Source organism: Caretta caretta, chromosome 2 (assembly GCF_965140235.1).
Source record: "Caretta caretta isolate rCarCar2 chromosome 2, rCarCar1.hap1, whole genome shotgun sequence".
Taxonomy (NCBI): Eukaryota; Metazoa; Chordata; order Testudines; family Cheloniidae; genus Caretta; species Caretta caretta.
In genome coordinates this window covers 208,892,352-208,907,132 of record NC_134207.1, presented here as the reverse complement: position 1 = coordinate 208,907,132, position 14,781 = coordinate 208,892,352, and positions in this window count along the sequence as shown.

The following is a 14,781-nucleotide window of genomic DNA, read 5'->3' as shown; positions in this document are numbered from 1 at the left end:
TTGCTGCACTGTCCTCTGTGATGATGGAGGAGCAGCTGGGCCAAACCCCAGAGGCCCTGTGACCCCATATGCCAGGTCACACCACCCAGAGTGAGAAGGCAGGCCCAACCCCACAGGACAGGAGCCGCCCCTATGGGGTGAGTGAGTGGCAGGCTTGCTCTCCAAGCCCCTCAGTGTTAATTTTTTTTTTTTTGGAAGGGTGTGGGTGGGCTCAGTTTCAGATTTTGCCTGGGGCCCTCAAACACCTCTGTGCAGCCCTGCAGGGTTCAGTGCCAAGATGTTAGGGAAGAGTAAAGGCAGGCTGACAAAATGGGCTTAATGTGCCCCATCGCAGTGGGGTTTAAGTTAAAGAGGGATAGAGGGAGAGGAGAGGTTTTCAGGGACAGGAATCAATGCAGGCAAAAAAAAATGAGAGCGTGGCAGTGCCCCTAGTTTTGGGGGGAACTCTGTCGACCACATGAATGTGTGGGACCCAACTCAGTATCATATTTATGTCAAATAATACAGCTTAACTATTTGGCTGCAGTTTAATGGAAAACTCGTGCAGCGCTGTGCTATGTACCTTATGAATTTGTTCGAAGTACATACATCAGAGAATGCTGGCACTTAAAAAAAAGACAGGCAGCGGAAAAACTATATTGTAACACAATATAGATTTTACCTATGCTACTAAAATCACCGTAGACTATAATTCATAATGCTTTACAGGAGACAAATAATTTGTCACTTTTTATGGCCAATTTTTACATTTCTTGGCCAATGAAAAGCACTGACGTCAGTTTCACTTTCATTTATATTTTTCTACTTTTAGGTTGCAAGTGCTGCGGTGTATGGGTTTCAAACATTGCAAGGAAATGTATATTGGTCTGAAAACAATTGGAATTTTAAAGTAATGAGTAAAGATTTCTATTGGTTTTAGGTCATATAAAAGCTTGTTTTTCCCCCAAATATAAGTTTTGGGGCATATTAAAGTTGGCAATACCCCTTTAAAGATTGCCATTACTGCACTGAAGTTATGATGACCTCCAGCTGCAAAGTGATTAAGTGCCCATGATATCTACAGAGCTCTACAATAAGAAATAAATCAAAGCCAAACGCTAAACAAAGACAAACTGAATTCCAGTCTAAAATATTGATTTTCAGCCTGTCTTAAAGGCAGGGATATTTAGAGTTCCATATATTCTTACCAAGATTTAGTGTTCTCTTATTCATCATGGACCAAACACATCTCTGGGGTTCATGTCACTGCAGTTCTACCAGGAAGGAATGTGGCCTACGTGTGTAAATCGGTCCCTCTGGACAGCAATAACCTTGGACAAGACAAAGCTCTTTGAGGGCTCAGATGTCTGCCTCTTTTTCACAGAGTCATAGAATATCAGGGTTGGAAGGGACCTCAGGAGGTCATCTAGTCCAACCGCCTGCTCAAAGCATAACCAATCCCAAATTTTTGCCCTAGATCCCTAAATGGCCCTCAAGGATTGAACTCACAACCCTGGGTTTAGCACGCCAATGCTCAAACCACTGAGCTATCCCTCCCTTTTCTTTTGTTCTACTCTACAGTTTGACAAATAATGAACAGCTATTTTAGGTGATCCCTTTTGTGGGACTAACTAAAATAAACATTAAATGGACACACTTTCAAGAATCACATTGTTATCTCCACCAGATATGGGAAGACGGAGATATAATGGCAGTATGTAAATTCAGACCACAAAATTAAAGTTAGATGTATCTATCGTTCATCAGAGGAAACTGTGTGGACACACAAAAATCAGGTACACATATAGACTGGTGTTTTTCTTCTTAAATAGATCTGTTACCACAAAACCATCCCATTTACAATAATGAAAGGAAAGCTGGGGAGATATTCCTCGGTCTTGTGCACTCAACCTTCACTTTATCCTCATGCTTTGATTTTCCTCTTCTGGTTGATAGAGCTGTATGCCACTGTAATTCTTCCCGAGCTATTAAGAAGAGGAACTTCATTCTACATATTCCTTGTTCACTTTCCCTTTGATCTAATGTAATTCCGAATTAAATTATATGGTCTGAATTAAGACCCTGACACTACCTGTGTGTATCTATCTTGCTCTTTCCCAGGTTTTGATTCTCAAAAGTACACAGTTAAAGTCCAGTTAGTCCAATGAAAGAGTCTGCCTTTTGATTTCCAGCCTTTCCAACCCTAACACAATTACCTCTCCTGTATCCTACTCAATGAGATGTTAAGATTTTTCATTTTTGTCAGACTTGTGTGTTACTAAGTGGGCCAAAGACAGAAAAAGGCATGGTGTGCCAGGTGCACGTTACGCTGCCAAGTGTAAGTTAGGCAACCGAGAGAAAGAAAAATGCACCTGTGCAAAGCATCTACACTCAGTGCAGTGTCCTGGTGGCTTAGGCAGTTTGAATAGTGGCAGAGGTGTGTGAGCAGTGAAGTGACCAGCTTCATCACTGCTTATTGTCTGAGCATTTTGCGTGTTACCCTTTTTTATAGCCTCCCTCCAGGCTCACTGTCAGAAATCTGTTCATCCTCCCCTAGTAGTACTCCTTTTCCTCCTCCTCCTCCCTGGGGAGTCTCATCTTAACCACCTAGTGGTAGCCTTACTTTCCAGTATGTGTTGGTGACCATTGAGAACCAGGAAGGATAACATCTCATCCACACTGTTGTGTTAAATGGCTGGACACAGTAAGGTGTCTAGTCACTCTGCTGTGTTTACAGACTAAGTAGCTCCATGATCTTGTGTAAAACTAGTTTGCATCTCCCCCTCAGTTATGTTTCCAGCCATTTGCACTACTGCTGAATGTGGCTATCTTCCTAATCTGTCTGTCCCTCCTTTCACCTGGCCATGGCCTCCTTCACTTATTCCCCCTGCTCTCTAGCAAGTCAATGTGCAATTATACTCCTGTTACATTCCTGCTGAATGTCTCTGGGGTGCAAGTTATCCCTCTCGAGCACTTATGCCACAGTGTCGATGCCTTTGGCCCTGCTGCTTACCCATGTTGTTCCAAGAACAATGAACTTTGCCTAATATTTCATACCAGTTTAAAAAAAAGAAAAAGAGGACTCTGTCTTTGCCTTACTAAGTTTGCAATGGACGTTTCAGCTTGTCTATAGCTGTGGAGGCAAGCAACCAGATCATCTGCTGCACCAACCCTTACCCGCATGCAAATCACCTGATTGGCCCCCAGCTTTCTAACACAAAATGGGAGGGAAACCTGGAAATTTCCATTTTGGCAAGGGAGGGGCAGGGGAAGGGAACTTGGCCAGAAGCGATCACATGAAGAGGAAGGAGGTGAATGAAAGAGAAAAATCACTTTCTGCTGGATTGGCTTTTTCCCATAGGTTAGACCTGTGGATTCCTCCACAAAGGAGGCAGCCTAGGATTTTTTCCCTCTTCAAGTTCAGACTCCCTCTGCTGGAGTCCCGCAGAACTATACTCTGACCCCAGGAACTCCCTTCCAAAGCGGGAACTATATAAACTGGGTAGAAAAGTTGTTAACCCCACCGAAGAGAAGATTTAATTTTTATCACATATGTTTTGATATATAGAGGGTCTGTCCAGACCAGTGGATGCCTCCATTATTTTAAATTATTTTTCACATTCATGGTCTGGACATTACCCCTGGAAAATAGGAAGCAATAAGAGCCAATTCCTAAGGAAGGAGTCTCAAATAAAATGCAATATCAATTCCTTTAAAAGACATGAGAAATGGAAAATGTACTTGTAAGCTCTTTGGGGCCAGGACTATTTTTGTGTTCTGTGAATGGACAGGGCCTAGCACCATGGGGTCCTGTTCCTTGACTGGGGCTCAGAGGCACAACCACAATGAGATGGTTTACTGATTGCCTGGGACCGATTCATCCCTGATGTGTGCCCAGTGAAAGCAATGGTGTTACACCAGGGGTACATTTGATCTGCAGTGGTCTAAAGAATGCTGAAAAAAATCACATGTACAAGCACTGTAAATTAAGCTAATTAATCCTTTTCTCCTATACCAGTGTAACCTTGTAGACTTTAATAGACTTATTTCTGATTAACACTGAATGGGGGAGAGCAAAGAATCAAACCCCCACTATATAAAGTAGATACTCTGGAGCATGTAAAACTGGAAATGGGATGCTGCTATGGTGTCTTAGTAGCCCAAATCAGTGGGTGTGGTTCACTACCAGGACTGTCAGGGAAGATGCTGCGCAGGTTGATAAAACCCACAAGAATGACATTTTCACACACAAGCCGGGGGCATCTGCAAAGGCAGCAAGTGGGAAAGCGGTGTTGAAAGAGGGTGGTGAAACACTAGAATGCATTACCTACGGAGGTGGTGGAATCTCCTTCCTTTGAGGTTTTTAAGGTCAGGCTTGACAAAGCCCTGGCTGGGATGATTTAGTTGGGGATTGGTCCTGCTTTGAGCAGGGGGTTGGACTAGATGACCTCCTGAGGTCCCTTCCAACCCTGATATTCTATTATATGCTTGGGCTTCACGGGTGCTGTGGAGAAGTCACTGGTGCTAGCTCTTGTGATTTTAATCAGGTAAGTCACAAGATGACTTTTCTTCAGAGCCTAGCACCTGGATGAAGTGATTTTGTGGGAGTCACAGCTTTCGTTTTAAGGAGTTTTTAACCCTCAGAGTTAAAGAGAAGAGCCAGCAAACATGAACTAAGAGTATCCTGAAGCCTCAAAACTGAGAAGAAAGATACCTTCCCTTGCCCCCGTTTATTATTTTTAAAATCCAGTTATTTAAGCCATCTCATGATTTTGGGGTCTAAAGCCTGGTTTTTGTACGCATGGCGTTGGCAACACTGAAAATGGTTGGTTGGCTAATGCTGTCAGTGCCTAGGCTGCATGTTGTGTGTTGGTGAGGGCTGCTCATATGTCTCACATCTACTCCTGGCTTGCCCTTTGTGTTGGTCAGTGCACCGTGATGTTGTTCAGCCTGGAGACCTCCTATGGTTACCCTTCGTCCTGAAGAAGTGCTGGGACCCTGAATGCTTGCTTACCTCTGCCCTGCGCGGTGTATAGCCAGTCCCTATAAGGAAGCAGCTGAAGGCTCTGTACTTGGCATTTGTTTCAGGCTCGTGCACATGCAAAGTCTGATCCTTTCTGGTAAACAGTGAACTGCTGCAATAGCCACAGCTCAGTACATAGTAACTGGGTGGGTATTTGTACTGGATCAGTCCTCACGGTTTCCCTGATTTTTGTTGGTTAGTTGTGGTGGTTACTGACTGGTTGGGTCTGTTGAATTCATGCCTGTGCTGATGACTTCTATGATGGCAATGTAGCTACACCCCTACTTCGACACTCCTTTCCTTCCTCCACCCACACTAGCTCACCATTTTATTTTTTTAAATAAAAGATGCACTCTGACTTACATTTTCCCCCTTTCTCTTTATACCAGGGCTGCATTACAGGGAGTCTCAGCATGCATAGGCCACACCACCTACACCATAACACCTGAATAAAAGATAATACATCTTTCCACCACCCCCACATTTGTACCCAGCCCTCATAGAGCACCATGTAAGAACCAAACTAGAACAAACTGGAAAGGTTGCCCACAGCTTAAGTAAATGAGTGGAGTGTTCTGGTAGGAAACACTTTCAGTCCAGCCTGAACCTTGCTGCATTAATAGAAAGCTGCAGTTAGTTTTTCATTGGTGGAAAGGTGAAGTTAGATAGACAGAATTCTGCTATTGTCCAGTAGAAACATCACCAATAAGTCTTCCATTAGCTTCAGGGGCTGAGTTTTAAAAAGATTCAGAAGTGAGCTAGAATGGCATATTTCCCATTTTAACACCTGGCTGTAGACCTTAGAGGATAGGAAAAGTACAAATCTTTCTTGACCCTGACTGCACAGAACAGGTCAGTTACCCCAGGCAAAGTTTTTTGCCAAAGGCAAGATACAGCAAAAGGGAGGAAAAACTAGCATTACAATTCCAGGCAGTTACTTAGGCCCAGCTCCTAAAAGGCAAGAGGGGAGAAGATAGCTCAGTGGTTTGAGTGTTGGCCTGCTAAACCCAGGGTTCTGAGTTCAATCCTTGAGGGGGCTATTTAGGGATCTGGGGCAAAAATTGGGGATTGGTGTTGCTTTGAGCAGGGGGTTGGACTAGATGACCTCTTTAGATCCCTTCCAACCCTGATATTCTATGAATATCAATAGCAGTTATGAGCTTAAATACCTTTGAGGATCTGGGCCTTAGAGGCTGGTCCAAAAGTCACTAAAGATAATGGGGAAAACCCTCTACCATATGACATCAATGAATCATACAATTGTAGGACTGAAGGGACCTCAAGAGGTCACCTAGTCTAGTCCCCTGCACTCATGGCAGGACTAAGTATTATCTAGACCATCCCTATCAGGAATTTGTCTAACCTACTCCTGAAAGTCTCTAATGACGGCGATTCCACAACCTGCCAGGGCGATTTATTCCAGTGCTTAGCCACCCTGACAGTTAAGAAGTTTTTCCTAATGTCCAACCTGACCACCCTTGCTGCAACTTAAGCCCATTGCTTCTTGTCCTATCGCCACAGGTTAAGAACAATTTTTTCTCCCTCCTCCTTTTAACAACCTTTTATGTACTTGAAAACTGTTATGTCCCCACTCAGTCTTCTCTTCTCCAGCTGAAACAAACCCACTTTTTCCAATCTTCCCTCATAGGTGGTGTTTTCTAGACCTTTAATCATTTTTCTTGCTCTCCAACTTTCTCCAATATGTCCACATCTTTCCTGAAATGTGGCACCCAGAACAGGACACAAATATTCCAGCCGAGGCCTAATCAGTGCAGAGTAGAGCAGAAGAATTAATTCTTATGTCTTGCTTACAACACTCCTGCTAAAATGATCCCCAAACATCCCAAAATGGGAGTGTTTCACTGACTCATATTTAGCTTGTGATCCACTATGACCCCCAAGTCCCTTTCTGCAGTACTACCAGTCATTTTCCAGTTTGTACCTTCCTAAGTGCATTTGCATTTGTCCTTATTGAATTTCATCCTATTTATTTCAGACCATTTCTCCAGTTTGTCCAGATCATTTTGCATTTTAATCCTGTCCTCCAAAGCACTTGCAACCCTTCCCAGCTTGGTATCATCCACACACTTTATAAGTGTACTCTTTATGCCATTATCTAAATCATTGATGAAGATATTTAACAGAAACAGACCCCAGAATTGATCCCTGCAGACCCCAGTTGATATGCCCTTCCACCTTATCAGTGGTTCACAGTCAACTACTCTCTGGGAATGTTTTCCAACCAGTTATGCACCCACCTTATAGTAGCTCCATCTAGGTTAGATTTTCCTAGTTTAGATATGAGACGGTCAGGTAAAACAGGTTTCAGAGGAACAGCCGTGTTAGTCTGTATTCGCAAAAAGAAAAGGAGTACTTGTGGCACCTTAGAGACTAACCAATTTATTTGAGCTCATGCTCAAATAAATTGGTTAGTCTCTAAGGTGCCACAAGTACTCCTTTTCTTTTTTCAGGTAAAACAGTAATAAAACCCTTACTAAAGTCAAGATATACCACATCTACCTCTTCCCTCTCCATCCACATGGCTTGTTACCCTATCAAAGAAAGGTATTAGGTTGGTCTGACATGATTTGTTCTTGACAAATCCATGCTGACTGTTATGTATTATTTTTTAGGTGTCTGCACATTGATTGCTTAATTATTTGCTCCATTATCTTTCCAGGTATTGAAGTTAAGCTGATTGGTCTGTAATTCCCTGGGTTGTCCTTATTTCCCTTTTTATAGATATAGTTACTCTATTTGCCCTTTTCTAGTCCTCTGGAATCTCACCTATCTTCCATAACTTTTTAAAGATAATTGCTAATGGCTCAGATATTTCCTCAGTCAGCTTCTTGATTATTCTAGGATGTATTTCATCAGGCCCTGGTGACTTGAAGACATCTAACTTGTCTAAAGTAATTTAAAAACTTGTTCTTTCCCTATTTTAGATCTGATCCTACCTCATTTTCACTAGCATGAATATTGGATTAGGCACTTCATGCTAAAGGATCAAAATAGTTAACAGCTGAAACTTCACCAGTACTCCTTGTGTCCCCAACTCTCAACCATCTCTACAGTCAGGAACTGGAAGCTGGACCTCCCATTGGTGATAATTCAGCCAAGCCCTTCCCTGGCCCAATACCATATAAAACAGGGCCATTGTACAGGCACACCTCCATCCATGCTTTACTCTGCAGATGCCATTTGTGCAGCAGTGTTGGCTGCTGAGGGATGGGCCTCCGAGTCCCTCCATGGAGGAAAGCTGTAGCAGCAGAGCCGCAAACACCACCAATTGTATAGAAACACATTTATCGGTGGGGAGGAGAGAAAAAGTATACATGGTACTGTGAAGGGAATACTCACTGCTGGCACTGCCCAGGGGTCAGGCAAGGGCATGGCAGACGTTTCTCTTCCCAGGCACTCCCCTTTTTATGGCTGCTCTGGCTCTGCAAAGATCTGCTCCTTCATCCAGGTCCTGTGTTCAAGTCCACCTCTTTCAGAGTACATGTAAAGAGCCCAGCAATGGGATAGCCTTCTGGGTTAGGCAAGGGACCCTGGGCTTCACCTTGGGTCAGTCTCATGATCTGCGCTCTTCTAGCTTCAGGGCCTTCCCTCAACTATATTCCCCACACCAAATCTTAGGCTTCCATAGTCAACCATTCCTGAGGGTTTGGTAGGGAACCCAGTTCCAGTCCAGGGACCACTGGTAAGCAAATAAGTCCCACACCCTAGAGTGCAATGCAGCTGCCTCTCTGGATCACTTCCTCCCAACCTTCTCTCTTTCCAGTGGGTAAAGATCTTACAGAACTGAACACAAAGATAAACCTTCAGACAGCCACAGGACCCTTCTTTGTTGGCTTGGCAAAGTCACTACCACCAGGCTTCATGCAGCAAGAGCTCCTGTGGGACTCCTTCCCAGGAGTTCAGAGTGCAGGTCATCCCACCTCCATTCTTTACCATTACTGAACTCCTCGAGTCTGTGCAAGCTTTGCATGTGGAACAGGGTGGAGTCACCTGGAGCTGCTCTTTAATCCCTTCCTTTCCATAACAGGCACATTTTACTAGAATTTGACACAAGTGACTGACAAGGCTAACACAGGAGTAAAGCAAGCAAAACAAAAAAAAAAAAGCATCCCTCCCACTGGTCCAGTATGTGAGCAAGCAAAGATAAAGGTCACTGCTTACAGGTTTGAAAGGGACTCATTCACCTGCAGCCCATATGTAGTCAGGTCAATGTGGTCACCCCAATCCAGCCAAATCATGGACCTGGCAAATGGTTGCTTGGAATGTGTGCAGCCACACCTCCCTACAGGCATAATAGTATATACAGTGGCCTCACCATTCTGCAACCTCCTAGACAAAGGGTGGAAAGCTTTTGAAACCCGATCATTACTTGGTAATCTCAAATGATACCATTTGAAACCACATGAGCATTTAAAAAAAAAAAAAACTACCCGCAGGAAAGTCTTTAACTATGGGAAATGTAATCTTCCCCTAGCATTAAACCTCCTCAATCCCATTGTGCAGCTATACTAAATCCCAGGGCAAACATTTGCAATGCATTGCTTTGTACATATTTAAAGAATGCAGAAAACAACAAGTGCATTTTTAAAATCTTAAAAATAGTGAAGTTCTTCAAAACACCTCCATTTACAGTCAAAGAGGAAAAATAAACAGAAGGAAAGCCAAATGATTTATTTGCACTGTTCTTCACCCCAGTCAAAGGTAGGGGAGAGGGAGGCCATATCTACACACAGGTTACTTTTTTACAGGTAAAGAAGGGGACACACCGTCAGAGGTGTGTGTTTAAAAAGGTAATGCTAACGTTAGCGAGATTAAATTCCATTACATCACCGGGAGCAGGTTATAGGAGAGAGTTCTCTGAGAACTAAAGAATGAAGTAACTAAATTTCTCACTACAGTCCTGATCCAGAACCAAGTTAAAACAGTGGAAAAGGGTTTTGGATCAGGCCCTTTACTATGTAATTTAGAAGGACTCAGAGGAAGGTGAAAATATAAGTGCTCACTTTTAAAAGAGGAGCCAAGGTGAATTGTTGAATCATATAGACTTGTGAGCCTGACCTCAGCATTGGGAGAAATAATGCATTTCTAAGGCAGGTAGATGAGTATATTAGAATAGAGAGGTTTCAGAGTAACAGCCGTGTTAGTCTGTATTCGCAAAAAGAAAAGGAGTACTTGTGGCACCTTAGAGACTAACCAATTTATTTGAGCATGAGCTTTCGTGAGCTACAGCTCATGCTCAAATAAATTGGTTAGTCTAAGGTGCCACAAGTACTCCTTTTCTTTTTAGAATAGAGAAACAACCATAACATTTATGATGGCAAATCAAGTCTAAGCTATTAAAATTATTTTTAAAATAAATTAAAATAATGGATAAAGGAGAAATGCGAATATAATTTATTTAGACCTTCAAACTTTTGATAAAGTCCCTCTCAAGAGACTACATAGGAAACTTGATAACCAGGGGTGAGAGGTAAAGTCCTGTCATGAATTAAAAACTAGTTTGGAGAAAGAAGGAATAGATTACTAGTTCTCAGTATAGAAAGAGGTTATTAACCAAATGCCCCAATGATCAGTGTTGGAACCAATGTTCAGTATATTATTTCTGGTCTGCAAGTGATGATAAAGAGTGAGGTAATACAATTTGCTCAAGATACAGAATTATTTTGGTTTGTCAAAACTAGGCAGGATGACTAAGAGCACCAGAAGGATCTAAGAAAACTATTGTAAGTAGTTGGAAGACATAACTGTAAATGAAATTGTGGAGAAAGAGGTGATGCTCATTGGAAGGAACTTACTTGAACTACAGCACACTGACACACTGAGTTCTGAATTAGCTGTACCTCTCAAGAAAGAGCTAAGTGTTACCATTTTCAATGAGCAGTCAACATCTGGCTCAGCAGATATCAAAGAAAGAGTGAGTGAAATGTGGAAATGTATAAAGAAGGGAATCATGAGTAAAAACCCCACATAGCACAATGTCATTCAATGCTCCCCTCTATTCTCCTCCTAGGAGAGAAACAGAGAACTGCTACAGAAAGAGTTTGAAACTAAAAGGCAATTCAGGAAAACATCCCTATTCATGAAAGCATTCAAGCACAGGCTTAAGTGCTTTCCTGAATCAAGGCCTATGAGTGCAGTTTCCCCCACTCCTTTCATTCCATCAACCCCTGCAATCACTTATTCCCTCCCTCCCAACCCCCATTCATTCCATAACCACATTCACTGTCTCCTCTCTACCATTCCTCTCCTTCTCACCCATTCTTCCTTTCCAGACACTCTCCCTCACTTCTGAGAGAGACTTCACTTTGAAAGACACCTTGATTTAAACAGGCATGTAAAAAAATCCTAAAATTTTAAAAGCAGTTAAATTTCTACACAGAACAGATCTACAAATCAGACATTGTTGAATATAGTCAATTGACAATATGTCTAATCAGGAAGGTCATCTGAAGTGTTTCTAAATTATATACACTTATAAAGTGACAGGTTTCAGAGGAACAGCCATGTTAGTCTGTATTCGCAAAAAGAAAAGGAGTACTTGTGGCACCTTAGAGACTAACCAATTTATTTGAGCATGAGCTCATGCTCAGATAAATTGGTTAGTCTCTAAGGTGCCACAAGTACTCCTTTTCTTTTTACTTATAAAGTGCATACTCTGTGTTCATTCTAGTTATGATTTACATATGAAATATACCCTGTATGCCTTAGCTCCTGCTTAAATTTTTCTTTTGCCATTGCAAAAAACTGCCAATTTATCCTAAATGCAGAATTGGCTAAGCACAAAGTATGTGTGTGTATCTGCGCACACACACACACAACTTCCAGAATGAAGGAAGAAAGAGGCATGGACAATCAGAAAAAAACAAAAAACAAACACACCTGAAATATTCTGGTTGAGATTCTGTGTGGTCTCCCCCAGTGCAGTTCAGGGAGAGGGTGCAGATAAAGGTGGCTTTAAACAGCTTTCTGCAGACAGGAGATGGAATCATACAGGGACAAATAAGTCCGCCAAACGGTAGTAAGGAAATCTTTAAGCAATGGATATAATGCTGCAACATTATACAGCCACAAAACTGTTTCTTCCCCTTCTATGATGGGTGTACAGTCCCGGTTACCATCTTTATATATTTATCCTCATAACCCCACTGTGAGGTCAGGAAGTGCTTTTGTCCCATTTTACAGGTGGGGAACTGAGCCACAGAGAGACTAAACCCCAGATCCTCAAAGATATTTAGATGGCTAACTCCCACTGCAATCAATGAGAGTTAGGCGCCTCTCTCATTGAGGATCTGGGCCACAGTGACTTGCTCAAGGGCACACAGGGAGTCTGTGGCAGAGCAAGAAATTGAACCCAGGTCTCTGTAGTCCCTGGCTAGTGCCCTAGACAATTCCACTCCATTGTTGCACATTAATCTCGTCCACTGAGGAAGAGTGAACCAATGAAGGAAAAACAGCATCCTCTCTCTGCTAAAATATTCTCCTTGAAAATGTGCTGGAAGAACTGAGTAGCCTGTGGAGGATTTTATCCAGAAAACAAAGATCTAATCCCTGTCTGAACAGCAATGATTTCCTCCAGCCTTCCAACCTAAAAGATCAAAGTCATTCACATGAGATAGCTTTGCTAACCCAGCATTAGTAAAAATAGCAACAAACTTTAAGGGAAGAAACCACAGAAGGCAAGAGAAAAGTAAAAAACAATGCTCCTCTGAATGCCATGGGCCGTTGTGTTGTAGGGTCTCTTTTCAACCTGAGTACATGACATTGTAATGGTTTCCAGGCATTTAGAAGATTCTATTTTACAGGGTGCAAATTCCTGCTATACAACCCACTGTGATCCCACTGAAATAAGTGTTTAAATCAGCACCCAGCAGGACAGAGGAAAGAAAAAGCAAAAGGAGAGTGTAAATGCAACAGAGCAGACTGCAGGTGAAATGCTGCCACCCTAGCAACCTGATCAATCAACTCCTGTCTTCCTTTAGCCAATGTCAAACACAGTGAAGTGGGTTTTAACCAGTAATAAACATTACAAAAAGAGTAATGTCCCAGCAGCCTCCCCGAGGACAGCCTACATACACTCAACTGTGCCCCAACATGGAAGTTGTCAAACTATTACTAGCTAAAAGGTTTTCCTCTGAAAGAGCCAAAGCAACAGTTCTGCAATGAGATCTTCATTTCATGGCTTCTCCCAGTTTTCAGTCATAATCTGATCGCATCCAAAGAACACCCCAAGCAATTGCCATGAGGAGTAGCTAGCGAGCTGCTGCCCTGCCAAGAACTTGCTAAAAGGTATTCTTTTTAGCCCAGTTTGGGCAGACAGAATAGACTACTTCTGTGCCTGTTTGCAAAGAGCCTGCATATCAGTCTGTGGACACTTTTTTTAAAAAAAGTGACATGATTACCCTGACAAGCAGATGTGCCTATTGACCTACCTGGCACAGAAAATTCACCCGAGAGGCTTATCAACAAATGCCTTAGAGACAGTGGACACTGGCTGAGACCTTTATTAATCTTTAAAGCTACCTACATTGTGCTACAGCACAATGAAGAGAGCTGTAGCTCACGAAAGCTCATGCTCAAATAAATTGGTTAGTCTCTAAGGTGCCACAAGTACTCTTTTTCTTTTTGTGAATACAGACTAACACGGCTGTTACTCTGAAACAAGAGGTAAAAACTGGTACCGTTCCAAGAGTTCCGATCAACCCCAAGAAGCGCTTTTTCCAGATGTACTGAAAGGAGCTTAATATTATGAAGTCTGCAAACAGTTAAATCATGTCGGATTAAAAACAATTTCTCAAAAATTGGATTTACAATGCAATAAGATGGATCACCTGGTGCTGCTGAGCGTGTACTTTTTCTGCTTTAACAATTTGCTAGAGTTTAACAATAGCTTGTAATTGGAGCAGGGTAAAGAGTTAGGTCTCCAGTTCCTTAAATTACAGATCTCCTTTCTCTGGCAGCAGTGGAGAGGCAGCTCATTCTCCTAAATACATAATAAGTCATTACCAATTATGTGCAAAGCTGTTTAGAGAACATACTGGACCAATCTTTGCTGTCAGAAGCTCTCTCGTTGCACAGATGAGGAAAAACCAACTGATAATTCAGACGGGAATTACAAACCAGGGCCGGATAATTCTGGGTGCAGCAGCTCCTCCATTGCCAGTGCTTCACAGTCTTGAATCAGCATGGGCAGCTTTTGTAAATTCTGCAGCACCCGCTCTCTCTCTCGACCACTGGCCAGCTTGCCATGCTTTGTGTTCCAGGCTTTCCAAACCAGTCAAGAACCCTGCTGCAGCCCATCTTTCAATTTGGTAAAATGGGCCCTACATGGAGCCTTTGGTACCTCTCCAGCAACAGGCTTCCCCAAAGTGGTTTCCTCTCTTATAAGGTCTGGTATAGCCTCATACTAGTCTCCCTGCTTAGGGTCTTGTCAAGTTCCAGGATACCCCATTCCAGACCTTGCATGGCCTGAGTCAAGTAGATTTGTGAATAGTACATCCAGTTTACCACAAACAGTTGCATTTGTGGTTTCCCTACATCCCACCACTGTCTCAGAGACGCAAAGAAATGTTTCTGCTGTTGACAGTTCTCCCTCAAAGTGTGAACACTTCTGTGAAGCTGAAGTCCTTAATCATAACACTGACCTGCCAAGAGGGAGAAAGACCACTGACCTCTTATTTTCAGAAATACAGAACTGATCCAGTCTAGCCCCTGATATCTGACTGGAATTAGCTTTGAGCCACGAGTACTGCCAGGTGAGA